This window comes from Lichenostomus cassidix, chromosome 17 (assembly GCF_008360975.1).
Source record: "Lichenostomus cassidix isolate B80296 chromosome 17, HeHo_3.0, whole genome shotgun sequence".
NCBI classification, from domain to species: domain Eukaryota; kingdom Metazoa; phylum Chordata; class Aves; order Passeriformes; family Meliphagidae; genus Lichenostomus; species Lichenostomus cassidix.
In genome coordinates, this window is record NC_139497.1 from 2,345,529 (window position 1) to 2,358,156 (window position 12,628).

A 12,628-nucleotide genomic window follows, 5' to 3' on the forward strand; every position below is an offset into this window, starting at 1 on the left:
GGCACGGCCTGGAGAGCAATTCAGGCATGAACACGGTCATGGTTTATGCAAAAATTAACCTGTTGCCCTTACTTGGGTCAAAGTAATTCCGTTTAATTTGGTAATCTGGGCCCTTTATCATTAATGAGTCCTTGGGGGGTGGGGGTCAGAGCATCTCTTTTTTGGCTGGAGAGAGCAGCAGAGATTACTGTTAATATTCAGGCTGTTCAATAGAGCAGAAAGACCTTTTGCTATTGACAGTACTGCTGGTTTTCACCTCATTGGTGAATGGAAATTGCCAAATTAATCTCTCATTGGATCTGAAATTAATCCTCTATTTTGTGTTTAATGAACCTCAGAACCACAGATTTACCTGGTTAGAGTGTATTGAGAAATTGTACACAGTAGTTGTCTGCAAATAATCAAGATAATATCCAAGAAAAAAAAATAAAACCTAGTTTTGCTCAATTCCTTTCTGTGGAAGAATTAAGTGGAACACAGTAAAATCAGGCTGATTATTTTTCCCTCCAGAGCATTAATGACTGATGAAACTCACTGCTGGAGGATCTGTATAAGTTATCCCTATGAAGGACCTAAGAAAGGCTATGCAAATTTATGCATTATATGTCCATCTACTGCTTTTAACCTAGGAGGTCTCTCTTCACAGAGGTGCTGAAGGCTGCAGTATCAATTAAAGCACTCCAAGTTCACATAGATAAGGCTTCAGGCCAACCAGAAGAGCTCCAGTTTATTTGCCTGAGCTGTTTCTGTCTCTGTCCCTCACCAATGCCCTCCTTGCATGCTCTGCAGAGCCCCTGGTGCTCCTTTCTCCTCTTCCTCAGCTCACTGGAGCAGCCAGTTGGAGTTCACTGTGCTCAGCTGCACTTCCCTTTCCAAAACGTGAACCTTCCCTTTCCTTCCAGGGTTTCTTTTATGCATCATCATTTTAGCAGGCTCTATTGTACTGGAAATCTGTTTGCCACATGTTAGCTGGAGCTCATCTGCTAAGTCCTCAGTTAAATATTCATGGGGAGGGAGCTATTGAACTCAGGTTACACAGCAGAGATGAGAACGGTGCTCTGGCAGAGGAGACCAACTCCATATCAAGTTAAAACCCTCATGGAACTGGCTTACCCCACATAAGGCCTGGGCATGGAGAGGTAGGAAAACATCCCAGTCTCACTGTGCTGCTGAAATGTCACCCATAAAGTGGCACACAGGGCAGCCTGGAGCCCTAAAGCACTGCTCTGGTGGCAGGTGAAACCCCATGTGAGTTTGTGGCCATTAGAGAAGCCAGAAGGACTTTCCAAACAGGTTGAGCTCTTAATGGGAAAAGGAAAATGAAGTGTCCTTGCATTGCATGTTTCCATGCCCAAATGCACGGGGCAAGGAGAATGGTTGGAGAGGGAATAGCATCAAACCTGCTGTGCTAGTCTGAAAGAGAGACTTGAGAAGAGGTGATGCTTGAGCAGGGCTAGGTGGGGAGCAGCACTGGCTGTGACAGGGCCCTGTGCTTTTGGAGAAGTCTGGGGACAGAACAGTGACCTCAGCCTTTGGAGGAGGCTGGGGACAGACCACCCAGCCAGCTCCTCTCCACTGCCTCTTAACTCCCACAACTTGGGGACAGGAACAGTAAGGGCAAAAGGACAAGAGAGCAGAAGTCAGTCTGGGGTGTCAGGTAACCGGTTACCTGAGCTCTGCCTAAAGGTAACTTCCTCATGAATAGCCCAGGAGCGCTCATCAGAACGCTCATCCCAACAGGACATGTGAGGCTGGTGAATTATGCAGGACGGGGTGCTGAGCAGATGGCATCGCTGCTGTAACCTGAGCAGCCACACGACACAACACGCAAAGCCCAGCAATTAACCTTTCCCAAGGTTTCCTCTTGTCTCGGGGATTAGACCTCCTTCAACCCCCTGCGCTCCACTCCTGCCCGAGTGAAAAGAGTAATCCCCCAAATAAATAAGGGAAATAGATTTTGATACCTCCAGCAGCCCTGTGAGATTGTCACATGGGCTTCTAGGCCTCCACATGAATACCTGCAGGTCTGGAGAGGGTGCAGGAGGAGGGAGAGATCCCAGCTGCCTGTGGCACTTGCCCTTCCCAGCTCCGGAAGAGTCCCACCCTGGTGGGCTAAAGACAGGGAAAAAGTGGATTCCATTCCCTGTCACTCCACCTTGGCAGCAGCTTGGTGACCACACAGTGTGGGGAGGAAAAGAAACATGAACGTGGGCAATGATTTACTACTTAGATGAAAAAATATTTGCCACACGCAAGGCATTCACCTTGGTGCATGACAAAAGCTATTATTTTAACTATGATACTTGATCCTCTTTGTAATTAAACTGATTAATTCACAACAATAGAGTCTATATAGCCTAATACGTTTAATTAACAAAGTGTTGTACATATACTGGCAGAGCATTACTGGCATGCTTCCTAGGCAATACACTTAATTCTGTAATAAATTATTAGGACAAATGACTAAGATACATTGCACCCTGGAAAAGACTGTCAAGAGAGAAGGACTTCAGACTCTTGGGCACTGGTTGGACCATCATGGAGCAGAACAGGCTCCTTGAGGTGCCTGGGGAAAGCAAACTGTGTGCAAGTACAACACTGACAGCTACAGCACCTCCAGAAAGAGCTGAGTGCAGAGCCAGTCCTGCTGCTGCCAGCCCCAGTGACTCAAGGCTGGGGTCACCAGTCAGTGTAGGGACACCTCAGGAAGAAGAAGAGTGGAGTTACAAGGGGAAGAAAGCACCAAAATGGAACCAACGGCAGGACTTGGCCCTTGGCATATGCTGGACTTCAGAGGTTAGAGGTGCGGGATGCTTTTATGATCGATCATTAGGTCTGGGAAGGAAACTATGTCTTGTAAAGTAAGAATATGGAGGTGAGGGGAAGGATTCTATGTTTTCCCAGGTTTCTTGTAGATCAGTTAAGAGATGAGTACCCTGGGGCCACATGCAAAGCAAAATCTGTTCCTGCAACTTATATTGGATCACAGTTGAAGAACCTCACGGTCAGAGGTCATCTGTGTTACTTTAAGACACAATCACTGGGGTCAAGCTAATTAGCACCAGGGATCACATCGCAGGCTTTTCCCTTTCCTCTTTGTTTCCGAGTCCTCTCTGACCTCTGGTCAGAGCCTCCCAGTCACCACTTGCCTCCAGCTGTGTGGCTGACAGACCCCTGGCTTGGCTCAGACACTCATCTGAAGAAACATCCAGGTTTCTTCCTCATTCAGTTCAGTTTGGAATCAGGCAAGAGCCAATCCATGGCAAACACAACTGTATCTCTCTCTCCAAATAGTGAGAACTGTTTGCTGGAGAGACCTACCCATAACTGATACTGTAAGACCCCCACAGCTGAAGAGTTTTTAGCAGCACCCAAGTGGAGCTGAGCACATTCCCTGCTGCCCCTGGGCAATGTGGGTGAGCACCACTTCTCCTCTGACTGGCAGATCCCAGCCCGCTGTGCTTGGTCAGCACATCACCAAGATGAGTTTCATGCAAAAGCTGAGCCTAGCCCCAGTCTCATAAATTTGTTATGCATTACATCCAATTAATGTAAATTATTACAGTGACTAAATAACAGCTCTGCATCAGATAAGAGAATAATCAGAAGTGAGCCTGCAAAGTCCCAAGGTCCAACTGTATTAACCCTTTCCTCTGAATCCACTGAACCTGGTGGGAGAATTTGGTACCAGCCTGACTCCTTTGCCTTCATCTGGAAAAGGAGACATGGAAATGTAGTCCTGTCTCTGAGGCAGATTTAATGTGGGCTTTGGGGGGTCTGTGGTCAGAGTGCCCCAGACAGGGAGTTTATGCTCATCAGAAATGCCTCCAAATGTCTGTGCTGCTGAGACCTGCAGAGACCCTGGTGTGTTTTTCAAGGCAGAAGTGATCATCAATGTTTGCAATAATTCCTGGGCTCAGATTAAATGGAATAAAGGCATGAGTTCCGAGCAATAAATAAATAGTCCTCTCCCTGCCTCAATGTGCTCCTCATGGATTCATTCCCAAGCTTTCCTGCATCTTCCTCCTTGCCTTGCTTGTGCCCAGCTCCTCGTGGTACCTGTTTTACCTTGGCAGAGCAGCCCACAAATCATAGTGACACACCAATCAAGAGATCTGGAAATTTTTACACCACTCTGCCTCTTGAAAGATGAGTCACCTTCTGCACCACGTTCCTGGGCATCCAGATAAATCTGTCACAAACTTCTCCTTCCCTCAAGGTGCAAAATTCTCTCCCTCTTTCTGTAGAGCTGTATTTCCTCTTTTTAAGCTCCTCTTTCTTGCCCCAGCACACATTCCCACCCCTCAGCCATCTCAGTATATTTCTCCCTTTGTTCCTGTTTCACTGACAACTTCATCCTAATAGTCTCCTCAAAGGAATGATGAATGCATAAGCTGCATATTGATCACTGCAGTGATTGATTACTGGATCTCTTTGACAGATGAGCCTACTAAGGTAGTTGCCAATATGGAGGTATGGATGGCAGGGCCCCCTTGTACAACAGTCTAATGGTATCTGACCTGATAGGGCAGAAAGGCAACTCCCTCATTTCAGCAGGAAAAAAGGCCTCTTTATACTCTTTATAAAATAATTCATAGGAAACTTAAAACACTCAGACACAGAGAGATTGCAAATGGGGAAATATGATGGATTATGGGTTGAAAGGAGCCGACTTCTGGAAGCTAAATTGATCCCCAGGAAAATGTTTTTGTCTGCTGTGAAAAATGGGCAATATCTCAGCAGCTCTGGAGGGCTATAATCTGGAAAATAATTTGCTTTTGATTTCCTTTAGTTTCATGCAGCTTTTTTTTTTTTTTTTAAAGTTGGTTCCTTGCAGGCTTTGTTGCTCAGCTGGGAGAATCAGTGATGAAACAGGCGAGGGATTAGCCATGGACAAATACGAGCTGATCCTTACTTATGGTTATAAAGCCCTCACCCCACCCAGTGTCACTTATGCCACAGGAAATGTTACACCCCCTGCAAACAGCACTCTGCCTACCAAAAAAAGCAGACCCAGGCACATAGTTGGGCATGAGTGTTCGTGAAATAAGTTAGAGCATCCGTGTTGATGATCCTGCAGACTTCTGCAAGCAACTGATGTAAATGTGACAAAGACACTCCTTTTCTAAATGTCTCTGGATTGCCTGGGTACCTCACTAACAATTAGGAATAGAATACACAAGGCTTGCTCAGTCCTTGCTCAGTGAGAAAACCTCTGCTGTGAAATGGGAGGCACATTTTTGGGAGCACTTTTAGCACCAGGCAGGCAAGGAGAGAACTCTATGAGTTTATTTACTGCTTCTGCCCCTCACCAGAGTTCCCTGCCTCCCTAATTTAGGGGCTGGTAAGAGTGAACATAGGGGCAGTCAGTAAGGCACATTTAGAAGCTTCCCTTCGGAGGAGGCGTTTCTTTTGCTCCCATTTTTTATTCAGCTTCCCGCTTCTGCTGTTAATAACGAGAAATGTTTTGGCAACAACTGGAAGAGTTTTGTCTGGGTTCAAAGAGCTAAGAATAAAATTTATAGGAATAGTTACAGTCTCTCAGTGCCTGGAAATTCCTTGGCAGTAGGCTTTTGCTCCAGAGAAATATTGAATCAATGGTGTGCTAACAGCTCAGGAGCCTATTACAATAACATGCATACCTTGAGTCCAGACAATCAATAACTCAGCAGGATGCAGCTACCAGAAAACAACAACAAATTAGTTAGATTTCCATAGACTATACATTTGGTGAGTAATAATCTGTAAGTGGAAATGAACCCAGCCTGGAGAGACCACTGAGCCAAATGGAGATCTTTTATTCATGGCTTCAACCGAGTAGGATGTTTAGGGAGGGCTTCAACCTTCTAAATATACATGTGCATGTTTGACTTTACACATATTCCTACTGAGCCCAGCTGCTTTATTGCCACACAGGACTTCTGTTTGCAAAGGTTTTCCTGTATAAGCCAGGATAAAGGTCCACTAGTGAAAGACTGGCAGGCTTAAATTTAATGTATCTTATTATTTGCACATTCCTACTTTGAGGTATGGCCGAAGATCCCTAAATACAGTCCAGAGGTCAAATCTTTCTCAGGTTACATATTATTGCTGCTGACTTATAGTCTTCTAAGTCAGGCAGGATTGACCTCTGGCTGTATAAAGCACTTGGAGCATAAGAGCTCTCAGAGCAGCAGAACCACAAATCACCAGGTCTAAGCACTACAAACAGTTTTGAGGCTATGTCCATGGTTTCTCTACAGGCAAACTCCTGTTTCCTCAGAGAGATCTAAGTTCATTTTTCTCCCACTGGAATAATGAACTTTTGAATTAATCATAGGTGTCTATCAAAAGTTGATTAGCCCTTTATTGGTAGAGTTTCTGTTAAGTAAAGCTGAATGATAAAGAAAAGTGGGCAAAACCAATGGTGACATCCACATCTCCCCTATGGATTCATTCAGGGCACAGTTGTCACTGTCCTGTCCCTCACAGGTCTGGATCCCAGCTTTTGCCCAGCACTTGTACAGAAGTGAAGGGGCCAAAAAACATGATTTAAATCACTTGGCTAAATTCAAAGCAGCTCAACTTGCTCATCTAAGTGTAAAATTAGATCAGAAAGTAGCTGTGGAACATCAAAACATTAAATGTTTCTCACGCTCACCTGGTGGGCCGTTTCTGAGGAGCCAAATTCATAGGCTGGGAGCTGATTTTATCTGCTCAGGTATTTAAGTCCGCTATTCTTGACAGATTTTTAGGAGCCCTTTGCTGAATACCAGGTTTTATTTTGCCAGCTGAAACACAAATACCAAACAGGATGTGTTACAGAGATATATTTGCTTATTGCTTTTAGTAAAGTCTAAATGTCTACTGCAAGCTCTGTGGGGAAAGCACATCTGCATTAAAAGTGGCTTTTCCAACATGAGAGACCCTTCATAGCAGCTGATATAAGTAATAAAAGCTTTTAATTACACGGTTGTGACTGGACCTAGTGAGTAGTTACAACTGCAGATGACACCAACCACTTGCCTGCATATTTCTTTTTATTTTATTATCATTATGTAATTGTTTTTCATTTATAAAAAGCACAGATTTTCAAAGGAAATAAGAATCCCTATAATAACCCCAAGCTTCTGGATATTTCCCACTGTGCACCATAATCTGATCCAAGCTGAGAACAGGCAGGAAGGATTCTCTTAAATGAAGACATACAGATAAGGCTGTGCCTATCACAAGAACATACATTAAGTTGCTCCAGGAACATATGTACCTGTGGGGGTGTTGGGGAGGGTCCAAAATTGTGAATTCCATTCCAGAGAGGCATTTTCATATGGATGTGGGGAAGCATTCAGCAGTGTCATGGAGTGATCTATGGCTATTGCCAACACAGGCCAGGAACAAGCACTGCAGTGAACTTCCACACTCGTGCACGTGGAACTATTTTTCATGGATCTGATGAATTCTGCGGCGACGTTCATCGCAGTAGGACACATTATTGCTGCAATATATGACTATCAGTAACACCTACAAGCCTTTAATATTCTGCAGCTGAACTGTGGAAACAGAAGAAAGTCACTTGTAAATGCCTAATTCACAGTGTAAGTGGGTTGTCTGTCAAAATAATGCTCAGATGTGAAACTTCAAGTAGGAAGCCTAAAAATCAGAAAAATGCAAGGAACCTCTTGATGAATGTTAAAAGCAGTTTAGGGAAGGAGAAAACGACCAGAATACTTTTCTGCTTTCATCCTCATCACAGAGTTGCAATTAGTTCTGTCTGTACAGGTATCTAATCACACGAATTTCTGCAGTCTTAGCAACCATTATCTAAAGAGTAAAGAGAGTTGTTTCAAGCAACAGGGCTTTGTGGGCAGAGTATGGCAAAATGGATTCTGCCCTTCATTTTCCCACTGTAGGAAATGTCCCCTGCTTATTTCAATCTCCCAGTTAATTTGCTTCAGTGGAAATGCTGGTTAAGTGCACTGTGCTCCAGGATTCGCAGCTGCACTCCCTGTTCCTCTACAGATGGAGTTGGTCTCCATCAGAGCACCAAGTCACTCATGGCAACAGGTCCTCAAATCTACCCCTGAAAGGACATGCAAGTTAGGTGGCTGCAGGAGAATCCAGACTTGGAGAGGAATGGACTGAACAAAAGTGTTGCAACACAAGAAACACATTAAAAATGAGTATTTTGTGTTTTGTGAAGGGATTGTCCACTCCTGCCTTGCTCCAACGGCAAACCTGCTGCAGGATCCAAGGGATTTGTAGCCTGTGAGTTCATCAGACCTCACCTGTCTCTCCCTACCTGTTTGTCCTGCACCCACACCATGCTGGCACAGTGCAAACAGTCAGCATTAGCTGTGCAAGCTGCAGCATGAAGCTGAAGGGAGCTCCCCTCTCCTGAACAGCAGCGATCCAGCGGGACACATCCTAGTTGGCATTCCCGTCATTTGAACAGCCCGAAAGCTCTTTGCATGAAACATTGTCCAAGGCTTTGGCAGGAAGTTGTGCTTAACGACAGACTCTCATAGGAGGCACTTGATTATATTAGACAGATAATTATTGATCCAGCTATAGTTTATCCTTGCTGCCTAATTTCAATAAACAGAAGCTTGGGGGAATTAGCAAGGGATTCTGTTCCCCCTCCCCCTGCTTCTTCAGGATTTGTCAGAAACAAGATGATTTATGTGTATTCCAGTAAGATTCTCGTTTGTTGGCAGGCTGCAGGGATTGTTTGGGCTTGGAAGTACTAAGCTTTTATATTTAAATGCTTCCATGCGAGTATTCATGGGTCTCACTGCCTTGCATTGTAATATCTGAATAATAACTGTGACTTATGCAAACCAGTTTTCAGCTGTTCATCGGGATCAATTTTTCATTTTAAGCAACTCCCTGCCATCCCAAGGAAAAAAAAAATCTGATAGGCAAGAAGAGTGAGACCCAAGGAAGGCAGTAATACTCTTCCCTTTTTAAATAATGCACAACTCATTTCTGGAACACTTTCAAATGTGTTGCTTTCTATTAAGCGCAGATAATATTCTGAGGATGTTCCCCCCTCCTTTCAGGTGAGGCTTTTGGAATAGCAAAGGTCCACAAAGCACAGAAAGGATGGCCAAATAACTTCAGTTCCTTCAGAAAACACCTCACCGTCATTTCTCTTTTTTAATAAAAATCTCCCACTTGGACAGTGAAAGAAAATTCTTAGTACTAACAGTTAGATCTCTGCTGGTAAATAAGTTTAAAAAAATTCCTCATTTTATTTCTACTTCCTGGCTCATCTGGGAGTCCCAATTGCTGGAAGACTGCTCGGGATTTAGTTGTCTCTCACTAGCACAATTTGGAAGCTTGCTGTATAATAAACACTTCATTAAGCACCAGACTGATGAGCTACGACACGATTTACAGATGAGCCCTTGGAAATGATCTGCTCACTTCCAGGCCTGAGCTTCCCAGTGGGAACCAGATCCCTGCTGGTGGTTTTCTCAAGGCTTGTTAGATGGATGCTCTGGTATTTCAGCTTCTTGTCCAAGAGTCAGAGTAGCCAAATTTTTTTCATTACCTACCAGATGCAAAGGTCACATAGGAAATGGCTTGTGTGGGTATCCATGCAAAATCCCTGATTTGGCAATATCCATGTGCTCGCAGTCTGTGCAGTTAGGAAGAGCCTGGACTTCTTGCAGGCATCAGCAAGGAATCGTTTTGTCCAGGAAAATAGAAAGTAAACAGATTCTATACAAGGCACACAGTATTTCATACTGTCACTTGATTATCTGCTTTACTTTCAAGAAAGGTTTCAGGCTAACCTTTAAAAATGGAAAATTAAGAAAAAAAACCACTAAAGATCTCCCAAAAACCCAACCCACCCCTCTTCCCATCTTAGTTGCAAGACCTCCTTACTCCTGAGTCACAGTCCCTACTACAAATTGCAAATTTTGCCCAGAAAAATGTGAGAGAAAGACCTGTTGTAGTTTAGAATCCCAAAAAATACTGTAAAACTGGGATGGCACAGCCTGCCCATTCCCTTTGGCCTCCCACAAAAGGAATAAACCCCTTTTCCAGGAGCTTTTGCAGTGGTGGGGCAAGAGAACAGACAGACACCTGGCCTGGTTTTAAAGACTTAGTGGGGAACATCCCCACAGCCCATGGGAAGTGAGCCCAGCAGTGAATCACTAGCACAGCACTGCCTGAGAAAATTTGACAGGTTCAGTCAAGAATTATTGAAGTGAGACAGTTTTCACAAAATATTGAGGCTCTTTTGGAAGAGATCCTCTGTTATTTTTCACTCTCTTGCAGCACAAGCATCCAGGATCTCCTTTGCTGCATATTTAGTGAACAGCATCTGCAGCATCTTAATTACAGTAGCTGTTCTCATCTTAATCTCTTGCTTCAGAATAAGGTTAAGTGTAATCTGTCCTAGATTCTTATACAGATGGTTCGTTTCTTAAATACTTGAGAAGAGTTTAGTCGATCTTTAATTCCTTAATCTGGGAACCAAGACCAACCAACCTGATTCTGACTGATATTTTAGCAGATTTTACAAGAAAAATGTAATACACACATACTAACTGGGGTTGATTCCTTTCCAAGATTATTCTTTTGTTCTTACAAAAGTTGCTGGGTGTGAGAAAAGCCACATAATTCTCCTTTCCATTAAGCCAAATAACTACACAACATTATAAATAAAGAGCATCTGAATGTCAGAAGAAGCCAGCAAATATCTTTTTCTTTAGCTGAAATATAGGAATTTCTAAACAGTTCAATAATATAATCAGTAGAATTTTTTCAAAATCTATAACCAGATTGCTGGCATTGCCAAAAAATGCAAATACTGATTGGACATAGATTTTCTTTCTGCAAGAAAACTGTGCCTGCCGAATTATGATCCTGGCAAGGAACAAACTAAGACACATAATGGCAGTTTTCATATTGAAACAGAGCACTGAAAACTGATGTAAAAATTTAAAACAGGATTTTGGTTTTTAATTATTTATCCCAGCCTTGAACCAAACTTTCTGACCTTCAAACAGCCATGAAAAAAATAAAAGGATAGATTTTTCACTCAGACTAAAGGAATGAAAACCTCAAGGGTTCACTACACTTTTTCCTGTCTGGTTCAATTTCCCTTTACAAGCTGAGTTGCTCCTTTATTCCCAGTATTGCACCAAGGGAACCCAGCTGATGAGAGCACAGTTTTGTTGCTCCACACTCCCAAGTGAGAAGTGATGACAGCCCCCAAAAGCAGCCAGAGGAATTTTTTTCTGCCTCACTTATGAAATGAGAAATCACTGCCCCAAAACCCTGTGGCAGAGTCAGCCCAGGATGCCACATTCCCAGAGTTACAGCTTGTTGTCCAGCACACAGCCCTTCTTTTCCAGAGGAAATAACTGTTCACCTCTTTAAGCTAATAATCACTTCACCATTTTAATTCCCCAGCTCTTGGCTTGTGCTTATGATTTCAAGCTTTGTGTTCAGTAAGACCCTAAAGAAAGCTCAAGAAATAGTCACTTCTCTTGTTGGGCTCTTCCAGAACAGGCTCTGCTCACGCTGACCTTTGGCAAACCTCCAGGGAAGGCATTTTGGTGCTCTTTCCAGCAATCCTGGGAGCTCTGTGTGAGAATAATTGAGATGTTTTATTTCCCCTCAAAAATAGAGTGGGGTATTTTCTGAGGGCATTTTAAAAAATAGCTGTGATGGGCATAGAGTCATGGAATCGTTAAAGTTGGAAAAAACCTCTAAGATCATCAAGTCCAAATATACTTGAAGTCTACAAGGAAGATGGAGAGGGACTTTTTACAAGAGCATGTAGTGACAGGACAAATGGGAATGGCTTCAAACTGAAAGAAAGCAGGTTGAGATGAGCTATTAGGAAGAAATTCTTCCCCATGAGGGTGCTGAGGCCCTGGCACAGAGAAGCTGTGGCTGCTCCATCCCTGGAAGTGTCCAAAGCCAGCTTGGTGACTCTTCAGGGATGGTGACTTCACTACTTCCCTGAGAACCCTCTGCCAATGCCTGACAACCTTTTCCATGGAGAACTTTTCCCTGATATCTAACCTAAACCTCCCCAGGCACAACTTGAGGCCGTTTCCTCTGGTCCTGTTGCTCGTTATTTGGGAGAAGAGATTTTGTTGCTCCCCTTTGTGATTCCCAGGACTGGGAATATCTGCACCCATCCTGCAGGGTGAACGAGCCATTCCCCCAAAGCCCCAACCCCGCATGTATTACGGCATTGATCTAACAATAATCTTTATTTATGTCCTTGATAAATCAGCGGCTCCTCAGGCCCAAATCTCCCGGCAGGACCCCTCTGGAGCCGGGTCTCCCTGCACAGCCTCTTCATCACAGCCCCTTCCCCCTGCACACACTCAACTTCCCCAACTTCCTAATGTCCCTCTTGGCAAGCAGCAATTTTTCTCCGGGATTATAAATTTCCGCGGTTGCCCTGATCCGGCAGCTGCCGGGCTGCCAGCTCGCCGCGATTGCTCCCCGGTGACACGAGCAGATCGATTTCTCGCCTCGCAGCGCGCGGGCGGATTAACACAGTGATAAATGGCCGGGGATTGATTTGCACTTAATTGACAATTTGGTGAACCTGCTCTAAAACGCCGAGGTTTGGCCCCGGGTGAGGGAGAGGGATCGATCCGTGAGGGGAGCGCGG